Below are 23,614 nucleotides of genomic sequence, written 5' to 3'. Positions count from 1 at the left end.
TTATCACCCACCTGCCCGGTCATAAATCCCCCTCCTCGCGCCAAGCCGGTCGTGCCGACCCAGGCTCGCAGGTCAAGGGTGCACCGGCGTTAGGGGCGCAACAGATGGGACACTAAACTGCTTGTCTCAGGTACCCCTTTGCCATAATAATAATAATAAAAATATTGCTAATTATTTACCTCCCAATGAAGTGTTGAATAGTTCAGAGAGAAATTCAAAGGCATGAAACAGTTTACAAAAAGGTTAAAGGTTCACACAAGTCTAGTGTCACCTACATTGACTGCCTTTGATCCCACAGCCTACATTAACATGCATGTATTGATTAGGGACGTAGCCTTTACCACAATTCTGAAGCCAGGCCTTAGTGCTATGGTACCAGAGGCTGGATACTTTAATTGCTGTGCTACTGCACCTAGTGTCCTCCCCAAGTTATTCATAATTCATTTTTTATTCATAATTTTAGTAAAAGTTATCATGTACAGCAGCAACAGAGTGGGGGGGGGGAGAACTTACCAACAATGTGTAAATAGAGTTAGTAAGTACCTCTTCCCCATTCTTTTAGTGCGTAGTTGTGAATGCATGCATGCACACGCGCGCACTGTAGACCTCAATACCATTCACATAAATCTTCCAGAAATCTTCTACAATTTGCTTGGAAAGAAACTCAAAGCTTCAATAGTTTATTCATTAATTATACTACTTGAATAGATGACTGTTCTTAGGAATTAAACCCTTTTCCTTCTTGCATAAGCAACAAATACTTTGTGAAATGCACAAGGAAAATAAGCCTGGCTGACTGACTCAAACAATTACCCAACGTTACCTCAAACCTCTTGGCAGTATTGTACAAATTATAATATAAATCCATATCTGTTTTTATTTTATTACAACAAATGATAATAATAATACATTTTTCAAAAGAGAAATGGACAATACAAAATAAGCTTTTAAGCTTCCAAAACAGATGAACATTCATTCAAGTTAATATCAAGGTAAACTGAGAATAGGAATCTGTTAGGTGCTCACAGGATTAAAGTGCTTGTCTTGGATATAAGATAAGTTATCTTTGTACTTAAAGGTGAGTGACAAATCATTTTTTGCATTTCAGGATTCATATATCATGTAGCAGCACCATAACATACCACATGTGACTTAGAAAAGGGAGGAATCGGGAAACAAGTACAGTCTGAATATAACAAAAATACTTACTGGTAGTAAAGTTCTTTGAGTTTTCCTGATCCCATACAGGTTCTAGCTATTGCACTATGTATACCCAAAGCTTCAGCTGGAAACTTTTTTGTCTTGTATGCAGACCTGCCCTGTCACCAGTGAGATAAAGGGTACCATCTCCTTCCCAGTTCCCTCTCTGCCACAGAGTCCTACTCTGTGTTAACTTAACTCTAAGGCAGGGAAAAATGGTAGATATGAACAATACATGCTGAAAATATTAAGTTTATTAGTAAATACCTTTTTTCCTTTGAGTGATTGCTGATATACATTCTCACTTGCAGGTGAAACCAACTAATGCCCACATACAGAGGAAGGTCTAAGTTCCCCCGCGTTAGCAGTTGGCAACCTTTGGCCTGACCCCTGGTGTCCAGGGACTCCTGCCCCTGGGTGTCTAAGCCAGCTGCACTTAACTTGGTTGCTAATACCTGGCTTCAGTGCAAAGAAGGTAAGCACAGGCATGAAAGAGCAGCAGAGATGGCAGAGTGGTATGCTGGTCTCACTCAGATTCCCAAATATCCCCCTTCAATAGCTGTCCTGCGGTGGAATTTGACATTTTCCCAACACACCATGAATTCAGTATTTTGCTGCAGAATTTGCTATATTTTGAATTTAAGAATTCAGAATTTTGCTTTCTGTTTCTCGATGACTGACACTTCTACACCTCTTCCTCTCCTAGGCAAGTCAGCTAAATGACCATCTCCTTTGCTGTTCTACAGAATAAATTGAGGGACAGCAGAGGTAGGGATGAATAAGAGAGACATAGCTAAAGTTTATTTTGCAGCCGGGGTACAAAAACCACCATAAGTTCAGGCTAACTTGAAAGGAAAGTACAAGCTCCTGCCTTTGGACACTGTGAAAATAAACTGAAGCCCACACAAAACTGTTTCTTACTGAACATACATAGGGTAAAAGATTAAATTGGACTACTAAACAAACCTTACTGCTACTGAAGATCTACAGCACTAAGCCACCTAGAGAACACAGCAGACCAGTCCATCAAAAACTCTAATATTATGAAAGCCTAAGTCTCCCTCTGTCTGTCCGTAACACTTTATCTGTACTCTGATTGGCTGACAGAAACAGCCAATCAGAGCACTCCAAGCATGGGGGGGGCGCCACGATGATTCCAAAGTCGCGCTGAGGTCCGGACAGGGAGCGGGGGAGCTGAGGCAAGAGGCAAAACAATGGCAGTGTGGGGTGTTAGGTGGCGGCACTCCATCCCAGCTTCCTCCCCACCCCATCATTCTTGATGAGCAATTGGCTAGTAAATCAATAACTGTCCATCAATGGCTACTTTCAGCTACAAGTTGTTAGTTGTCTGTAAGTGTGGGAAGCATGGAAATGAAAGGGCTCATGGTTATATAATAAATTATTATTATTACCATAGAATTTAAGAGAGCTGACTGCAGAATTTGATCCTATTAGGCTGAAGGATACAAGGAACATGATTAACAGAATCAACATCGCTTCTTGGCCTCTTGAAGGCTCAGATCGAGTGAAAACATTTACTCTTCAACTGTTAGTAAAGCAACAACACTATTAACAGATTTAATACCAGTCGGCCATGACGGTCCTCACCCACAAGAAGGGAGATCCGACTGACCCGGGCAACTGGAGACCTATCGCCCTGTGCTCCACGGTGTCCAAGCTGTACGCCAGCTGCCTGGTGGCCCGCATCACCAACTGGACAGTGACCGGCGGGGCCGTCAGCCGGAGCCAGAAGGGCTTCATGTCGACGGAGGGCTGCTATGAACACTTCACCCTCCAGATGGCCCTGGACAATGCCTGGAGGACCAGGAAGCAGTGCAGAGTGGTGTGGCTGGACATCTCCAACACCTTCAGCTCCGTGCCCCACCGCCACATCCTCGGCACCCTCCGTGAGCTGGGCTTACCGGATGGCGTCATTGACCTGGTGCGAGAGCTCTACCATGGATGCACCATGACCGTCTGCGTCACCGATAGAGAGTGCCCTCGAGGAGACCGCCCGCAAGAGGATCCCAAGGCAGCTGACTGGACAAGACTTGGCCACCTTCCTCAGAGGCTCGCTGGAGGGTGAGTTCAGCCAAGATGGCAGGGACTTTGCCTTGCTGCGGAGCTGAACCCGCAACGCCACGCGCCATCTCAGGAAACACATCAGCTGTGCCTGGACCTGGACCGAGGAATGCCAGGAGCTGGGAATCTCCCTGCAACCAGCCCCACATGCTGACCACATCACCGTGACGCCCCGTACGCGGACCTTCCTGGAGAAGTTCCTGAAGGACGCCGTCCGAAACAAGTACGCTGGCGACCTGAGGGCCAAACCTGACCAGGGCAAGGTCTTCAACGTCACCTTGAAGCGGGACGCTAGCAACCACTTCATGCCCAGCAGGAGCTTCACATGCTTCGCGGACTGGCGCTTCCTTCACTGCACCCGCCTCAACTGCCTGCCTCTGAACGGGGCCATGCCCTTTGGCCACCAGGAGAAGAGGTGCTGATGGTGCAGCTACACGGCAGAGACCCTCCCCCACGTGCTGTGCTGTTGCAAGCCGCATGCCAGAGCCTGGCAGCTCCACCACAAAGCTGTCCAGGATGCCTGTTGAGGGCCATCCTGGCCGCGGTGGGAGAGATCGCTGTGAACCGCACTGTCCCGGGGCTACGAGACCCAGATGCGACCCAACATAGTCATCACCAACGAAGAGGCCAACAAGGTTGTGATTGTGGACGTCATCATCCCTTTAGAGAACTGGCGCCAAGCCTTCACCGACGCCCGGGCTAGCAAGCGGGAGAAGTACACCCCGCTGGCTGACACCTTGAGGGGCCGCAGCTACAATGTGACAGTCAATGCGCTCATCGTGGGAATGCTAAGAGCCCCAGCAACAAGAGCATCTTGCATGCCTGCTGCATCTCCTGCTGCTATACCAAGTTGATGCGGTGTCTCATGGTGTCCGACACCATCCGTTGGTCCCGCAACATCTACGTGGAACACATCACGGGCCACCGCCAGTACTCCGACCCCACCAGACGAGCCGCCGACAGACCGGACCCGGAGGGGACTGCCTGAACTGCCCCCCCACCCCACCCCCGCCCCAGACGGACCTTCACTTCACTCTGAGAGGATTCTTTGACCACAGATGACCCTGCTCCACCCGAAGAGGACCCCCACGATGAGGCACTTACTCCACCATTGCGGACCATTGTAACAAGATGCACACAAACTACCTCCTTTCTCTCTCAGCGTCGCGAACCCCCTCCCTCCCCTTCCCTCTACCCCCAGGCTTATTTGGCTAACATTGCATCTCTTGTAACCTAGTTGTGTTCCCCTCCTCACCCCCATCCCTCTATTGTTAGTCCCTTGCTCAGGCAATCTGTATTTCCCTATCAGCTTTGTCATCTTTTCTTCTGGATTCCCAATCCTAAACATTTACTAATAAAAGTCAACTGTTAGTAAAGCAACAACACTATTAACAGATTTAATACCACTCCATTAAATCAGGGATAAAAACATATAGCCCACAGACTGAATCCAGCCAGCAGCACCTCATAATTTAGCCCTCAGTGCTGCCTACTGACCTACGTACTGCATCAGACCACGCCCATTCCTCAGGTGTTGCTCACTACAGCCAGGACCAAGCTGCGCTACATATGTGACTCACTCAAGCTAGTATCCCAGATAAGCCCAGCTAGTGCCACACGTTCTTGATCAACAGGAATCAGCGTTTTCCATTTGCTACAGAAATATGCAATAAAACTCAGATTTTCTCATTTTAAGGAGAAAAATGTGGGAACAGTGGGAGAACGAGAGGAGAATGATCAGGCATGGGGTTCCATGTGCTCGTTTTGCTCACAGGGACAGCTGAAAGTGACACTCCCACATTAAATCATTTATAAACACTGAATGAGGGAAACAAAGGTAAAGTTCTTTCAATCAATCATTTATTCCTTTCTTGAAGAATAATTATAGTGAAATTACTATATCATTCATGAGATGAAGTCAAGATGGCATGCTTTAATATATTAGAAGGGGAACTGAACCCCTTCTCATTCTTTCTAGGGTAGATCATCAGCAAATATACTGGTTTTCTCTGGTAATCCCCCCCCCCATTTTCAAATTTAAAAAAGTAACCCAAAATCCACATTTGTCCACGCTAAAAGATGAAACACCACATATATATACATGCACACACACATATATGGCGTTTCATGTTTATCATGGAAAAATGTGGATAGGGGTTATCTTAAAATTGGGGAATTTCTTTTTTTTTAAATCAGCTAAAACCAGGTTACCTGATCATCAGAAACTACAAAGGTACAAGAAGTATCTCTACTAACTGTTGGCTTCAAGGCAAATATACAGAATAACATAAAACTAACTTATGTATGGGCGATACAATTATAAAAATAAGTGAGATGCATGAGAGCAACTGCATAATTTTTGGAGGAATTATTTATATTTCCAGATACAGATTCCTTGCCAAGAGATACTCTTTCAAGTAAAGTTGATTTAAAATAATTTATTAGAATTTATTAGAATTTTACAATGATAGCCGGGCCTGAGGAAACGAGAGAAAAGGAGGAAATAAATACGGAAAACAATAATTTATAAAAAGCACACATGCTCAGAAAGCTGCCCAACTTCTATGTTTTTCAATTCAATTCACTCAGCCGGTATTATAAGCACTTTTGAATAAAGGGGGAAAAGCATAGATTTATGAAAAGCCAAAAACCCTGCTAATTCAAGCTGCTCTTCTGTGAGAATGACATTATCTAAATGACATTTGGGTGAATGGAGACAGGATTCTCCATATTTATTACACTGCCAGTCTTCCAACCAAACATACTCTGCTATTCACAGATAAAACACAGCTTGGGCATCATTATCAGTGATTAAAGTTGTACAGAGCATATTATCTTCCACTTCAATTATGCAATGGAAAGGTTTTCAAATGATGTTCCCAGGATACTCAGCAGTCAAAGGATTTCCACAAACAACAAATAAACCTCTGTAACTGAACCACTAAAAAAGGCTGGGTTTCTCAAAGGAGCCCAACTCAAAACTAAATGTAAAGAGACCCAACTCCTGTAAACTGTTCTGAAAAAAGCCCAGACAAAATTCTTCTGATGTACAAAAAGTAAAACAATCCAGATCCTTAACACTGACTTACTACAGGTCTCAACACATGGAGGAACCAGGATAATGTTGTAAGTTGCTTCTAATGCAATTTTGTTACAAGGCAAAAAAGATCTTGATTCATTTAGAATTGAGGTAAACCAACCTTTTTGGGGGGAGGAGGAGTTTGGCTAGTCCCTGTACCAAATGCAGGATGTAAACAGACTCAAGATGCACCATATTTAATTAGCTAAAATGAACAAAGTAGGCATATGCTTCCTAATGGAATTATTGCTATAAATATTACGACAAAATTGATAGGTTTTCCAAATATGCAAATAAATATAAAGTAGATATTCTCCAACAAGGTTTTATATACAACAGTCTACCACAATATTAATCTTTAATTTGGTCCCAAAGCGTAACTCCTACTGTTTATTTCTCACATATACAAACTCTATACTCAGTTAGTTATCCTGTTTACACACCGGTGTCTAGCATTAGCAAGTGATGAATATGAAAATTTCAGATGATATTCATTTCACTGTTCCAGGATGCTTGTTTTAAATAATAAAAGCACAAATCTTGTTTGAGCTATACAGAAAGATACTATTAATTCTCTACCAATTCATAACGAAAAAGAAATCTAAAAATACTTGCTTCGGAAGAACGGAAAATGAGTGACACTATCAGGACTGCTGGACCAGAAACTAATAAAATTTACTTTTAAAAAGGCAGAACTCTGTTTTACATCAATTCCATTAATCCAGATGCATAATCTTTTCTGTCCACGAATTCAGAAAGGTAATTTATGGAAAAGCAAAAACGTGTCCAGAAGAAAGAGTCTGGAGTTCTGAAAGAAATCTAATACTGCCTTTGCTTATCAAGTTAAGAAAAGTAATTAAGATACAAATGGGTGCTGGTTATAGCCACGATGGTGTAAGGTCACAGGCAGACAATCATCACCCCTCCATTAGACTATCTCTTGAATACTCAAGCACTAGTATTTCCTTTTCAGACACCATGATCAATATCTAGAATGGTAAGATACAAACCGCAATGTACAACAAACCCACGGACCAACATACTGTACATATCTGCACAGAACCAGCAATCACCCTAAACACAGCAAGCAAGCTGTGATATACAGCCAAGCCCTATGACATGATGGAATTTGAGCTAAGAACACCAGTGATCATTATCTTGCAAATCTCAAAAGGGCCTTTACTCAACAAGGGCACTCCTCCAAAGAGATAGATCGCACTTTTGAAAGAGCCACCTGTATACTAAGTGAAGAAACACTGCAGTAAAAGAAGAAAGTCCCAACAAATTGCACACCATTAGTTATGATATACCATCCCTTCTTGAAACCTATATGGAAAATCTTCAAACAATTTCAACCCATAATAGAAGATGACCCAATACTTACAGAGATATGTCCAGAATCACCCATCCTAGCCTTTAAACAAGCACCAAACCTCACCAGTCTCATCACTAGAAACAAACTTCCTATGGCCCAAACCAAACCAGACCATGCTAGGAAGAAATGTACAACCTACCAACATGTCTTCATCACTCCGACAATTACTACACCCACAACAGAACCATCACCATTCTTGGATCTTACACTTGCACTTCCAGAAACGTAATACATCTCATCTAGTGTACTAAATGTCCTGATCAAAAATATGTAGGAGAAACCAAAGAACAACTGCATACCAGAATGAACACACACAGAAACATCAATGACAAAAATATCCAGTGACCTGTGGATGCACATCTCTAACAAGACAGCCACTCTCCCTCCAGTCTCTCAGCATTAATCCTCAAAGGGAATGTACAAAACCCCTTTTGTAAATGAGCCTACAAACTTCATTTCATAAATCTACTGGATACAAAAAAAAATCATGGACTAAATACAGACAGTGGATTTATGGTACACTATAACCTGCCTGCCACCCTATAACCCCAGGTAACATCCCTAAATTTTCCGGCTACATTCTATTGCTAGGCCTACATTTCCCTCCCCCTTACCCCCACATCTGTCTCACCTATTGTCTCCTATGACCTCTGATCCTCACTGCCACACACGTGCATTTTTACAGACTTACATTTTGCATATTCTCTATTCCATCCAAGAAAACACAAAACAACAGCCGACTCTCCCTATGTCTGAAGAAGGGTGCTTGTGGCTAAAAACTTGCAAAGAACAATTTTTCCAACTATTTAGTTGGTCTAATAAAAGGTATCACATTTAACCAAAGAACCTCACTGGCAATTAAGAAATAAACACATTTCATGAACCATATCAGTCTTTACCTTTACAGAACTATAACCTACAATCTGTGTACCTAAGATCAGTCAGCGTGACTAAATAAAATGTAGAACTTCTTTAGCTTTTCTGAATTATTTTTCCCTGAATAGTCCCATTTAGTTATCTTGTACAAATTTATCTGAAGAATTTTTTAGTCCCTCCAAAACCTTCCCTCAACATTTTTTTTAGTTTAGTGTCTGCAGTTATTTATGGCACACACAGATTATGAAAAGGACCATGATGATAATAAGGGCAAATGCCAAATTATAGTATTTAATTGCAAACGTGAAGACAATCTTCTGAAAACCCCTGGGAAGCCTTTCTGAGTGTCCAGAATGTGCAGGAAGTTGGTGTTGGGAGTTTAAACAGTGCATTGTCCCTGTACCAAAAGTTGGGCTGTACTTGAGAAATTTTATTTTCTTTCACATGATTTTCAGTCTGAAAAAATGGACCAGGTCGCCTAACCATACTTTTGCCTACATTCCTCAATGTCATCTTTGGCAAGTTGTTACAGAGGTCCGTTTTATCATCCCATGTAGAATTAATAGTGTTACACTGGACTGTATTTCTCTCTTTAAAGATAGTTTTACAGCTTCCTATAAATTTCTCATGCCATGTCAACTGCACTGCATCTACATCTATGGCAATTTTGTTAGTTTTTTTAATTTTCTCCCTGCATTTAATTAACAACAGGCCTAAAGTTTAAATCTGGAGGCATATAATTATATGAACTCCAGCTAGCTTCGAGCAACAAGGACAACAAGAAGTCCTTTTTCAGATATGTCGGGAGCCGGAGGAAAAGCAAGGGCAACATTGGACCCCTGCTGAACCAGATGGGACAACTGCCAACTGACACCCAGGAAAAAGACAATCTATTAAATGGGTACTTTGCGTCAGTCTTTCATCAGTCCCATGGGATGCCCATGCCCACTACGGGACAGGGAGGTCCAAGTGAGGGAGATCCCCTGCCCTCCATCAGTGCTAACCTTGTAAAGGAACACCCTGAGAGGCTGGATACCTTCAAGTCAGCTAGCCCTGACAATCTACACCCCAGGGTACTCAAGGAGCTGGTGAGCATCATAGCTCAGCCCCTGGCAAGGACCTTTGAGAACTCCTGGTGTTCTGGTGTAGTGCCCGAAGACTGAAAGAAGGCCGATGTGCGCTTTGCCTCAAGCAAGTAGATCTGGCAAACTACAGGCCCATCAGCCTGATTTTTATCCTGGAGAATGTCTTAGAAAAGTTTATTAAAGAGGCCATCCTTAATGGACTGGAAGATGCCAACATCCTAAGGGATAGCCAGCACGGGTTTGTTGAGGGTAGGTCTTGCTTGACCAATCCCATTTCCTTTTATGACCAGGTGACCTATCACCTGGACAAGGGAGAAGAGATTGATATCATATATTTTGACTTCAAAAAACCTTCGATCTGGTATCCCATGATCACCTCTTGGCGAAACTGGCCAATTGTGGCCTTGGGTCCACCACGATCTGCTGGCTAGGAAATTGGCTCTGTGGTCGGACCAAGAGGGTGGTAGTCGACGGAAGTCAATCGTCATGGTGCCCTGTGACCAGTGGTTCCCCCAAGGCTCTGTCCTTGGACCCATATTGCTTAACATCTTCATTAATGATGTGGACATTGGAGTGAGAAGCAGACTAGCCAAGTTCACCGTTGACACCAAACTTTGGGGCAAAGCATCCACGCCAGAAGACAGGCGGGTGATCCAGACTGACCTGGACAGGCTCAGCAAATGGGCAGACGAGAACTTGATGGTGTTTAACACCGAAAAATGCAAGGTTCTCCACCTTGGGGAAAAAAAACCCTGCAGCATCCTTATAGGCTCAACAATGCTACGCTGGCTAGCACTATGGAAGAAAGAGTCTGGGGGGGTCATGATTGACCACAAGATGAACATGAGCCTGCAGTGCAATGCTGCGGCTACTAAAGCGACCAAAACACTGGCTTGCATCCATAGCAAATCCCGGGACGTTATTCTCCCCTTGTACTCTGCCTTGGTGAGGCCGCAGCTGGAGTACGGCGTCCAGTTTTGGGCTCCACAATTCAAAAAGGATGTGGAGAAGCTTGAGAGAGTCCAAAAAAGAGCCATGCGCATGATCAGAGGTCAAGAAAACAGACCTTATGACGACAGGCTGAGAGCCATGGGGCTCTTCAGCCAGGAAAAGCGCAGGCTCAGGGGTGATCTGATGGCCACCTATAAGTTTATCAGAGGTGACCAGGAGTATCTGGGGGAATGTTTGTTCACCAGAGTGTCCGAAGGGATGACGGGGTCGAAGGGTTATAAACTACTGCAAGATCGTTTCAGGCTGGACATAAGGAAGAATTTTTTTTACTGTCTGAGCCCCCAAGGTCTGGAACAGCCTGCCATCGGAGGTGGTTCGAGCACCTACATTGAACAACTTCAAGAGTAAATTGGATGCTTATCCTGCTGGGATCCTATGACCCCAGCTGACTTCCTGCCCTTCAGGCAGGGAGCTGGACTCGATGATCTCCCGAGGTCCCTTCCAGCCCTAATGTCTATGAAATCTATGAATTAAAGTAGACACTTTGATAATTTTTTCTAATTTTTAATTTTGTTCTACCATGAAGCTAATATTAACATAAAAGTACTTTCCTCTCAAGTTCAAGTCTTTGACCTTTACTAATTAAGGAACTGCGAGGACAACTGAAGTTTGCATCTACATTTTACTGACAATGACACTAAACCTTCCAGGGTCAAAATCAACAGCCTGCTCTTTGATTACAAGGACGTTTTACTTGGTGGCACAAAAAAACCTGTACTCTGTACTCCTTAAGAGGAATACAATTAGTGTTGTTTATCTACTTGAACATACCTTGCCAATGGTATATGTTTTACTTTAGAACAAACTCTTTCTTTACCTCAACCCATTTGGCTGTTTAGACTCATTAAAGAAACCTCCCCCTCTCTCCAAACAAAACACCCAACTGTGGAAAGTAATTAAAGAAATAACAGAAATCAAGGGATCATCTAATCCAGGGGTGGGCAAACTTTCACTAACAGTGGGCCAAATTAACATAGCTTAGTACTCCTGAGGCTGGAGGCAGCAGGCCAGAGGACAGCTGATAGAGGTGGCCACTAGATGATACATTACACAGAAATGTGCTTGGCGCACTGGACAGAAATCTTACACGGGGCCAGGGGCCACACGTTAACAACTCCTGATCTGACAATTATGTAGACCGTTATGTCTACAACCTCCTTAGGCAGCCTGCTCCGGCACTTAAAGCTCTATATTGCTTAAAATGTTTTTCTTAACTTCTAATCTAAATTCTCCTTTAACTTACACTTGAAGACGACCCTACTGTCACGCCTGATTTCTTTCTAAAAGAAACCTGGTTATTTCGATGCATTTCTCATCCATCATATTTTCTACACCATTTTTATGGGGCTTTCATTTGAACGCTCTACATTTTACTTAAATCTGTGTCTCAAGCATGCCCAAAACTGGACATGGTACTTCTCCTTAGGCCTCACTGGGACCAAGAAGAAGGAAATGATTATCTCCTCTGACCTGGGTAAAACACTCTGCTTAATGCATTTCAGGATGATATTCGGCTGTACACATCAATACCACACTACTGAGTCATTCAGTTTGTGGCCTACTGAGTAGCTTTATTAGAGCCGATTTAAAGGAAGCAGCACTCTGCACTCTCACTCTCCAATGCTTTCAACAACATCCCTACCCCAGGCACTCTGGATTCACTAGATTGACTTCTGGGTCTACTACAATCTTTCAGGTCCCCCTTTGCTGTTCTGCTGCCTACCAAGCCAGTTATTCTCTATCCTGTACTTTGCATTTGATTCCTCCTTCCTAAAATGTAGCACTCTGCACTTCTCTTTATTGAATGTCATCTTACTGATTTCAGAATATCTAATCTCTTAAAACTGCTTTGAACTCTAATTCTGCCTTCTGAAATGCTTCAACCTCTCCTAGCTTAGTGTCACCCTTAAATAAGCTTTGCAGGGGCACCACACTCAACTGCGCTGTGGGCTGCTGCATCAAGAACACAGGGCTCCTTGCAGACCAGATCTAGAGTTGGTAACAGGATGGTGGTTAATGTAGCCATCACTCACCACCCATCTTGATCCCCCGCAATGTCCCTCACTCCTTTCTACACACTGCCAACATGCATATGCATCAGGGCTCTGTCATGGGAATTCAGCGGCAGGTCCTACTCACAAGTTCCCAGTCCACCAGCCTGCAGACTGGACCACTGTTCTATTCTAGTATTTGAATGAAAATATTGAGTTCTTTACCCAGGACAAGTTCTTATAAGATGGCCACACAGTTTGATAATAAGTTCTTCCAGAGCTAATTTTCAAACTATAATCAGGTGAATGCACAACTAGATGACACTTCCTTAGCTTGATTTTGAGAAGGTCAAGAGCAGAGTTGGGCAAAATGGTGAATCTGTTCGGCAGCTGGACTTCATTTCCCAGCAGCCCCGCCTGTATCACTCTAGCAGGTCTCTATGGAGACCCCAAAAGTGTTGGGGCTGCAACAGCATGGGGCCAGGGTCGCCAGGGAGACCAGCCCCGAGCAGTGCAGCAGGGTGGGGAGCTGCTCCAAGGCCATGGCTGGGATCTTAAGGTGGTGACAGTGTGGGCTGGAGCCAGGGCAGGGCTGCAATCTGCTGCCTGCACAGCCTTGGGGCAGTGGACTACAGCTCTGCCCTAGCTCTAGGCCACACTGCAAGATCCTGGCTACTCACCCAAGTGTGGGGAGCAGCTCCCTGCCCAGCCCCACTTGGGCAGAACTCTATGGAGAGGTCGGCCCTGCTCTATCAGGGCCCCACCACCCTTGGGGGCTCCATGGAGACCAGCTGGGACAACATAGGGAGGGGCTTCTAGGAAATGGAGTCAACCGCAGGTCCAATCCCACCCGTAGGCAAGAGGAATGGTGTCACCATAAAGCCTTACTGAAGTCAGGCATATCACATCTGAAGTTTCCCCCTTACTTGCTAGCACATCTCTCCTGACAAAGAGGAAACCAGACTGGTTTGATAAGATCTGTCCTCACTAAACCCAGGCTAATTGTTTCTTATCACCTTTCAAGTGCTTACAAGCAGATAAGGCATAACTTTTAAAAAAAATCTCTAGACATTAGTCAACTCTCTTGCTCTTCATTTCACTCATCCATTTCAAATGTTGATCCCACAGAACCACAACAATTTGTTGACTTAGGGTTTATACCCCTTGCAAAGATCAGCATTGTGCATATGGAGTGGGGGACTAAAAGTAACTGCACCAAACAGCTGTACAAAACTGCTGAGGCACTCCGGCCAAACATGGTAGCTTTTATTTCAAAGGGCACTGCTTTTCCAAAAAAACCGCAACAGATCAGTGATATGCTCCAGCCAAAAGGAGAAGCAGAACCCTTTGAAGTAAAAGTTGCAGTAAACCACTGCACAGCTTACCCTTTACTTGGCAACCCACTGTAAATGTGGCAGGTTGCAAACCACAACCTGAGCCAGGTTTTATTGTACAATTTGTCCTTGCCCAGTCCTCAGGACCTCACAATGTCCTCTGTCAGCTCTTGAAGACAGTCTCACTATTCCGAGATTTCTTAGATTTGTTCCCTGGCTACTAGGGGAAATTTCTGCGGAGTATCTCTAAATACTCTTTAATTTGTTCCTAGGTTTCTAGCTTATTTTGTTAAATTTACCAAGATAGGTTTATATAATTTTAACTTGTGTTTTAGGCTTAAGCGAAAAAAACCTCAAACATCAAACATCCCAACCTTCTCTTTTATCCATTATCTGGTCACCTTTACCTTTAAGTAAGAGACCTATATAATTTTGTACCACTGATAGAACCTTTTCTTGTACCACTGGATGTGCCTTGGCAATTGTACATTCTTTTGTGCCTCAGCTTGATTGTGTCCCTACATGCTTGTGCTCTTCTTTGGCATACATTCTTACTAGCCTGGCTGGCCTTCTTTCCTTCCACTTTTGATAACCTAAAAAAAAAAAAACCTGGACAAAAGAACTCCAATACAGTGATAAGGGTTTCTTTTCCATACTACATACCTATCACATTGGGATATTTTGCTACTGTACACTTAATACTGTCTTAATTCTCCTCGTTACTTTTCCTATTATAATCCTTTCCCTTGGAAATATATTTATTCTTTGCATCCTGAAGCCTGCTTTTTTAAAAATCCACTATTATCCCACTGATCCCATACCTTCCTTTCCTTGGTATTATGAACTCTATTGTCTCAGGACCCAAATTATCTTTCACCTTCAAATTCTCAACCTACCCCACACCTGTCAATCAGAATCACACTCCTACTAGCTACAATGAAGTTGTCCAAAACACATTCCAATAACTTGCTGGGACAGCCTATGTCCTGACACTTTATCAAACAAAAATCATGTAGCTAAGTCCATTACTACCATGTCTTGTCCTTTGGATACTTCCATTAAAAAAATCCTAGATCAGCATCTCCTAATTTGGTAACATACAGCACATGCACTTTCAGCCCTTTAACAAGGCCATTTTTTTGAAATCTCGAAGTGCAGGCTTTCATGACCAGCTTCCAGTAAATCTTGTTTAAAGCCCTCCTCAAACATGGAGGAATTAATGCCTTAGAATGTTCTTTTCCACTTCCTCATATAGACCCCTCTCTACCCTTAGTCCTTCTTTAATGAAACCATGCTAAGGTTGGCTCTTCAGGGCTGGAGTGGGACTTCATGGCTTCCATGTCAACCATGGAGCTATCCCAAGTACTAAGTGGCTGATCCAGGAAGAAAGGCACACACTGGACCTAATATTTTGCTCTTTCCCAGATGCAGGTGCTCCAATCATTAGCAGTATTGTCAAGAAAACTGTCAAGGACAGACCATTACCTCCTAGCGGAATAAATCTATTTCCATCATTACAATAACACTGCTGCCTGTAGTAAAAGCCATTAAATATGTAGATCAATGATTCTCAACCAGACATCCTAGTGTGCCTCCAGATCCTAAGATGGAAAACCATGAGGTGTGACAAGATAAGCAGATAAGCTTGCCCTGCCTGGAGGATTCCCTACCCCACTGCCCAGCTCCTCTACCAGGAAGAAAAGCAACATAATATATACATTATTTTGAAAGCAGGTGCCACTCAATTCACAAAAAAGTTTTGGAGGGGTGACTTAAAGATGCTGAGGCAGCTCCAAGGAGTTTGAGAATCACTTCAAGTTATTGAAAAACAAAAAAATTCTAGGAGAGTTCTGAAATAATGTATCCTCAACCACATAGCAGAACATAGTACACGTTTTTCTCAAACACACTCCATAATCAGCTGTCAAGTATGTTCTGGAAACTGAAGGGTATTATATTTATACTGAAAAAAGGCCTAGGTATTTGAAAGATATTGAGCAGATTAACATTTGGGGTAAGCAAAGAAGTACTAGAGATAAGACTACTTTAAGTGGAAGATACATAAATATGTAAATATTAATAAATTTATCCTGGGGGGAAAGTGGGGATTAAATGATAAGAAATTCAACAACCAACTTGAAACAACAGTTTTTTGTTTTTTTTAAAGGGATCACAAAATTCAAAACATGGTCCCTAGAAATGATAGGTTGCATTATTCATTCCTCTGATCTCTTTATGCATGAAAACATTTTACAGCACTATGCAAACAGAAGGCTCAATTAAGGTATAAATTGCTTTTGTCAAAAAAGTTACTGTCATGACCAGTTCAAAAGAAAAAAACGCTGATTTAATGCTCTTCAGAGCAGAGCTTGTCAAGCTTTCAGTTGTGTGAGTCTATCAGAACAGTTTCTAACTTTACAACCTTGGAGGTCACAATCATTCCTGAACATCAAGCAATATAGTGGGGACAGCACAGGAAATTAGTACTGATTTTGTAAGAAGGCTGATTAATTGGAAGAGGAGTTTGGTTCGATAGTCTACTTGGAAGCCAGCTGGGGGGCATTACTGGCATGGGAAAGGAGGAGTTTAAATTAGAAGTGCTTCAACTCCTTGCCCTACCTTTCCTCCCCACCCCACCCCACCCATGCACACACCATGCCCTCCTTGTACCAGGAAATTTCAGCCTGAAGAGGATTACGATCCAACTAATCACAGTAAGCAGTGGAGGCAGCTGATTCCACACCACTGATATTACACCCATAATACTCTGAACTCCCCTGCTGCATTGGTCACGTACTTTCAAAAGATAGAATACCCTCTATACACTGCATGCCAACAATAAAACATGAGAAGACAAGACGGGAACTAGCTCAGAAGATAGAATTAGAAAGTACTGAATTTAAATATATTACTATTTTTGGTCTGTTGCTTAATACAGCAGAGCACACAAATAAATACGATGTTATCCAACAGCCTGGGTGTTACTCAAAGGTGACGACACGCTGTTTCCCCGATGCCCCTCAGCCCTTGAGCAACCAGGTAAAGTAGCCAGTTATAGCTGCACAGTTTACAACTGCAGAAATTATTTTTGACTGGAATAGAGATTACCAGCATAACAAAGCATTAGTGAACAACACACATGTGGCAAACCACTCCACGCAATGGAATCTGAACATAAATCAACTTCTCTCATCAAGGATTAACTAAGCAAAAAGGGTCTTTAACATCTTATCCCATTCATAGCCGTCTATTCATTAAGCATCTGCACCCAATTACAGCCTTGTCAAAATGACTTGTATGCGACCTAGGTGCACGTACATTGACATAATCTCCCCTCTAATCCTTTAAACAGGCTCGAGAACCACTGCCGACAGATGCTGGCTTAATTTGAAACAGTTTCTGTAGTTCAACCATTAACTAAATGTACATAGTTTAAGTGATTCAACCATATTGACATTCAGAGTAATAGTTTTTACATGAACTTTTCACTTATTTAACCATTCTATTTAATGTGTTAATGGCACATATCTAACAGATTAGGGAAAACAAATTAGTTTTCTCCAAAACTTACATCAAATCAGATATGTCTCTCTACCCTCCCTATGAGCTGGTGAAGACAAAAAAAAATTTATGAGGATGTGACCTCTATAAAAGGATCTGGCTGAAACAACTCAAGGCGTCAGCCACAGGCCAGCAAAAATAGTTACAAGCTAAGTAGTATCATGTGTGTCCATACAGCTGCTTTTCTGCCATCACTAATTTTGTAGTAATACCTACACATGCATTAAGCATAGCTAACACACGTTCGGCCATTTGAGGACGATAATGTGCCTTATTTTCTGGAGTTCCATTCATTTGATTCATTTTGTGCAAGACACCACTCTGCCTCAGGAATCAGACTGACTGCAATGTTTACTTTGTAAGGTACTGGAGCACTGGCATTCAAAAACAAAAACTGGGGCAGGGGTTACACAGCAGGATGCACTGCATATTGATACAGTTAATCATCATAAATGTTGCTTTTTATAAAAAATAAAACTTCATGAACTCCCTTAGTTGTTGCGTATTTTTTTGTTAAGCATGTTGTGATGAGAGAGAAAAAAAAGAGAGAGAGAGAAAGAAGAGAAAAAAGGAGAGAGAAGAGAGAGAAAAAGAAAAACAAGAAAAAAGGGGAGAGAACCAGACACATGCACACACTGAGCCACACATGTGCAACAGAGGACCATATGCAGAAGACATGCGCGGGTGCACACACACATCCAAAACCAGACGGAAGTATACACGCAGAACCTGACAGACACACACAGAACCACACATGACCAGACACACAACCACATGTACACAGAGACACACACACAGACAAACGTGCACAAAACCAGGCTGCTGTGCCGCAGGACAAAGACCACCCAATGATGCCCCAGGCCCTCTGTAGCCCCTGTACTTCCCCACCAAGGCCCCAGCCCAGAGCCTGCCCATCGGCCAGCTGCCTCCTTCCTTGATGCTGTGCTGAGCCAGGTGGGTCCCACTGCCCCACAACTGCGGCTGCACTGCAGCAGGAAGGAAGCAGCTCAATAGGCTGGGAGGAGAGGGGAGTGAGGGCATCACCATCCCAGCCCCACTGCTCTCACCTTGACCAAGCAGCTCTGATGCAGCTGCAGCAGCCATAAGGAGCCAGGGCGATGCTGCTGCTCCCTGCTCCACAACTATGGCTGGGCTTAGACCGGCAGAGCTGGTGGCCCCTCTTCCCCCAGTGCCGTCCTTTACTCCCTGCCCTTTGCCCTCTCATGTGCAGATGCCCCCCTGGCAGCTTGCAGGAGGATGGGTCAGGGCAGGCCAGGCAGAGCTACAGCAGCCACCACTGGGCAGAGAGGAGGAGGTGGGGAGCCAGACTTGCTGGTGGTGGTACAGCAAGAGCTGCCAAAGAGGCTTCTCTCCTGCACCTAATAACTCCTTCCACGGGCTCTTCAAGGCAGCATCTCCTCCTGACTCTTGAAAGAGCCTGAGCAGCAAATTAAAAAAAAAAAAAAAAAAATCTTAAAAACTTCCTCGGTACATCTCCTGGTGTGTGCCGAGGAAAATCTCTCTACATACTACTAATTGGCACAGGTGCCAGAGGTTGCCTACCCCTCTCCTAAAGCTTTTAGAGTTTGCTATTTTAAAAGCCTGGAAGCAGTGCTGCACAGAAATAAGAGCAGCACCCAGAGCAGTTAAGGATGTTACCTGAAAAGGAGGAAAGCAAGAAAGATAGAAAGATATCAACATTGTTACTTGAAAAGGTGGATTGAGGGGGTAGGGGGACAGGGAGAGAGATGTAAAACTGCACTGATTCAAAAATTTTGAACCAAACCACATGTAATATTGCAAGTTTCTAAATAAACCAAAGAAATTAAACACTGCTGCCAAATGTGTGGAAGTGCTGATGGGAGATGTGAATAAAGTACAACAGGATTCCCAATGGCATCAGAGAACAATCTCTAATTTTGAACTCTAGGAATCACTGCCTCAGTCTGCCAATTCCATCTCCCCTCCTATTTCCTTCTCTTTGAGCTCTGCCATGGCCTCCATCTCCCTTTCACCTATGCCCTCTGACCTCCCCAGAAAAATAACTTATCATTGTGGTAGGTGTCCAAAATTACCTCATTTTTATTTTCTTCCTCTTCTGTCATAGATTAAGAGTCTCTGAAACCATTTTTACAAATGGCTTTTTCACGGTCAGATAAATTTGTAACTTGTAGACACTGACAAACACGCAGTTTGCTCAGACCGGGATTCTGTTAAGGCAAAGACAGGCAATTATTTTGGTTGAAGGGCCACTTTACAAGTTTTAGTGAACTGTAGAAGGCCACAAGTGTAGCTCCATCCCCTGGTCTCCATCTTGGGACCAGAAGTCGCGTACCCTAACCCCTGATCTTTGTCACCGGACATCCCTCCCCTTGCCCCTGGAAGTACTCCTTTTAGGAAGGAGGCTTGCAATCTTGGAACCAGAAAAAAACAACAAATTATATACTACAAATCAAACACTGACAATAACGCATTTTAATTTTATTTAAAAAAAAATACGTTTGTCCTGATTTTTGTGTTTGCTTTGCATATTTAGAGGTGCTTGAATAATAGCTCAAAATGAAGTCTTATTCTTGTATATTGTGACGGGTGTGGGGAATATGGGGTTTGTGGGGGGCTGTGTGTGTGGATGTGTGTGTATGTGAGGTGTGGGGGGACTGTGGGGTATATGTGGAGGGTGGCTGGAGGTGTGTGAGTATGAGGTGTGTGATTGTGTTTGAGGGAATGGTGGGGCGTGCATGGGTGCCCCCGTGAGCCAGTCAGCACCAACTCTTAGTTTTCACTTTTTTCTTTTTTTTTTTTGACAACAGAAGCATAGATCAATTCTTACTTTGCAAAGGGCTTGGAAAGACCACAGCAAATCAGAATGGTTTCAACACTGAATTCCTGCTTGAAATCTCTGGGTTTATGTTGTGAATTATTTAATAGCTTGCATAGACATTAGGGCTGGAAAGGACCTAAGAAGTTCATAAAGTCCAGCCCCCTTCCCCAGAGGCAGGAAGTCAGCAGGGGTCATAGGATCTCAGCAAGACACATTCAAATCTCTCTTGAAGGTGTTCAAAGTAGGTGCTTCAACCAGTTCCAGTGGCAATTCCAGACGTTGGGGGCTCGGACTGTAAGTAAGTTCTTCCTTGCGTCCAGTCTGAAACGCTCCTGAAGGAGTTTGCGACCAGTTTGACCTTGTCATCCCCTGGGGCACTCTGGTGAACAGACATTCCCCCAGAACGTCCTGATAAACTTATAGGTGGCCACTAGATCACCCCGAGCCTGCGCTTTTCCAGGCTGAAGAGTTCCATTGCTCTCACCCTCTCATAATAAGGTCTGTTTCCTGACCTCTGATCATGCACATGGCTCTCCTATGCAGTCTCTCAAGCTTCTCCACATCCTTTTTGAATTGTGAAGCCCAAAACTGGAAGCAGTACTCCAGCTGCGGCCACACCAGGGTTGAGTACAAGAGGAGAATTACATCCTGGGATTTGCCTGAGAAGCATCTATGGATACAAGCCAGGGTTTTGCTCGCTTTACTAGCCACAGCATCACAATGAAGGCTCATGTTCATCTTGTGGTCAATGATGACCTGCAAGTCCTTTTCATCTGTAATGCTAGCCAGCATAGCACTGCTGAGCCTATGAGCATGCTGCAGGTTTTTCTTCCCAAGGTGGAGAACCTTGCATTTTTCAGTCTTAAAAATCATCAGGTTCTCATCTGCCCATTTCTTGAGCCTGTCAAGACATGCCTGGATCACCCTCCTGTCTTCAGGTGTGGATGCTTTACGCCAGAGTTTGGTGTCATCGGTGAACTTGGCTAGTCCGTTTCTGACACCAATGTCCACATAATTAACGAAGGTGTTGAAGAGCATTGGCCCAAGGACAGAGACTTGAGGGACCCCACTGGTTACAGGGCACCATGATGATTGACTTCCATCAACTACCACCCTCTGGGTCTGACCACAGAGCCAATTCCCCAGCCAGCAGATCGTAGCGAAGCCGAAGTCACTGTTGGCCAGTTTTGTACACCTAACAGTGCTCACATTGTAGAACATCCTGCAGCACCCTTAAAGGATCTCCAGACACCAAGGTCCCTCAGCACCCTGGTAGAAAATCACTATTACAGGGATTATGAACTGGCCTGCTTGTTCACATACATGACTTAATGGTTTCTTGACTGAACATCTGTTAAATACTAGTAGAGGTGCACCAATTGAGATTTTTGGGGCCAACACTGATAGCCAATTTTTAAGGAGGCATATAAGCTGATACCAGTCTGATTTCCAATACAGCTGCGTGCAGCTGGTAAGTCTCTTGTAGCAGAAGGCAATGGGGAAGGAAGGGGCATGGGGGGGGGAGATCCAGGCCCCTGCTGTGAGGGATGGAATGGGGCTGGGGCAGGGCATGGGGCAGAGCTGTAGCTCATCTAGGGCACAGTATCCACTGATGCATGCATCATGGGAAGGCACGGTGGAGGGGGCAGATGCCCCCAGATCTGGACGGGATGTGGGGATGGGATGGGTTGCAGCTGTGGGCTGAGGCAGCACTGGGTAGTCAGGGGCTTGAGCCACCCCAAAAATTGCCATAGTTGTCCAATAACCCCCCTTTCAGCACCACCTCCACCTGGGCCATGCAGATCCGGGGGCACATGTCTCCCCCCGCCCCATACCCTCCCCGAGAAGCGGTGGAAGCAGCAGCAAGAGCTGCCAGAGGAACTGTGCACAATAGCGGGAGCTGTCCCCCGCAGAGGTGGGTGTGGGGCAGACAGGTCACGGTGCCTGGGCAGTGGGGATGGGTCTGGTGGTGCCAGCCAGAAAGAGCCACCACTACAGGGGCTGATGGGAAATAGTGTGTACCGAGGGCCGGTTTCAGCCCATGGGCCAGATTTTGTCCACTCCTAAGCTAGATAAAACACTCGAGCAGTAACCAGGCACTACAAGCATCTCTAACTTGCAAATATCACAATATTGGCTTTGTTACAAGCAGTCTTACAGTGATGCAAAAAAGTTAGAGCTATCACACTTTTTTAGGGAAGCAAAACAGAAACATTCCCACCATACCATGCAACGTAGGAGGTAATCCACTAACAAGCAAGCCTACTGGCCACAACTGCTTATGCAAACTGCTCTTAATTTTTCTACACTTAAAAGTCTTATCACTCTCTATATTGTTTTTTTATAATAATAGGTACAGTTGTATTTTCATTTCAGCCTCCACATTTTCTCCAGAGGTCCCTGGAGCATGACTGCCTAAGGGTCAGTCTAGCATCTACACAAAGGGAAGGATAGCAAGAGGGTATAACTAGGGGTGCACCAGATATTTGGGGGGGCAAAAACCGATTGCTGATTTTTAAGGAGGCATATCAGCCAATACTGATCTGATTTCTGATTCAGCTGGGTGCAGCTGATAAGTTTGTTGTGGTGAAAAGGGAAAGGGGAAGTAAGGGATGTGATGGTGGGGGGGGCGCAGCTCAATGTCCAACATGGTGAGGGAAGAGTGGGGCTGGGGCAGTCACTGCCCAGCCAGGGCAGGAGTGGGACAGAGCTGTGGCTCATCTGGGGCCTGCGGGGAAGGTGGCAGCAGTTCTTGCTGCTGCACACCACTGGTCCAAGAGTGGCTCATCTGGTGGCTCCCACCACTGCTCCTGCCACTCATCCAGGAAGGCACCAGGGGGGCATTTGTCCCTGGATCTGCACGGGGCAGGGCAGGGCAGGTGGGTTGCAGCTACAGGCTATGGCCATGCTGTGCTGCACTCGAAGGGACACCGAGGGCAATAGGAGCATGGCCCCTGTTGTACACACTAAATGTGTACTATAAGCCTTGGTTTTAATCAATCATTCTGAGCCAGTTTGACTGGTTAAAGCCAATACCTTCTTCTACCATTTCTCTCTTTTCTAGAATAAAAGCTGCAATTGTTTAGGCCAACAGATTATAAATTTCCCAGGAAAGCCCTCTCAAACAATTTGTACTAGAAAGCCATTCTCAAAAGTAAAAACAGTGGAAAAATGTCAAATAAAGAAGCTGAACAACTAG

At 44.3% G+C, this 23,614-nt stretch overlaps 1 protein-coding gene across 9 annotated transcripts in view; it reads right to left on the bottom strand.

The window, feature by feature from the left end:
* Nucleotides 1–23,614, bottom strand: part of TAB3 (TGF-beta activated kinase 1 (MAP3K7) binding protein 3) — a 105,213-nt gene that overhangs the window by 52,228 nt on the left and 29,371 nt on the right. The window contains exon 1 of one of the 9 annotated variants that reach the window (XM_090061865.1): nt 19,670–19,793. The exons of the other annotated variants lie outside the window; for them this stretch is intronic. The gene's annotated coding sequence lies outside the window, so the exon portion shown is untranslated. Of the gene's footprint in view, nt 1–19,669; nt 19,794–23,614 lie in introns of those variants that run through there. 9 annotated transcript variants of the gene reach the window in all.

Source organism: Crocodylus siamensis, chromosome 1 (genome assembly GCF_052110815.1).
Source record: "Crocodylus siamensis isolate JL-2025a chromosome 1, ASM5211081v1, whole genome shotgun sequence".
Taxonomy (NCBI): domain Eukaryota; kingdom Metazoa; phylum Chordata; order Crocodylia; family Crocodylidae; genus Crocodylus; species Crocodylus siamensis.
This window is presented reverse-complemented; position numbering and strand designations above follow the sequence as displayed.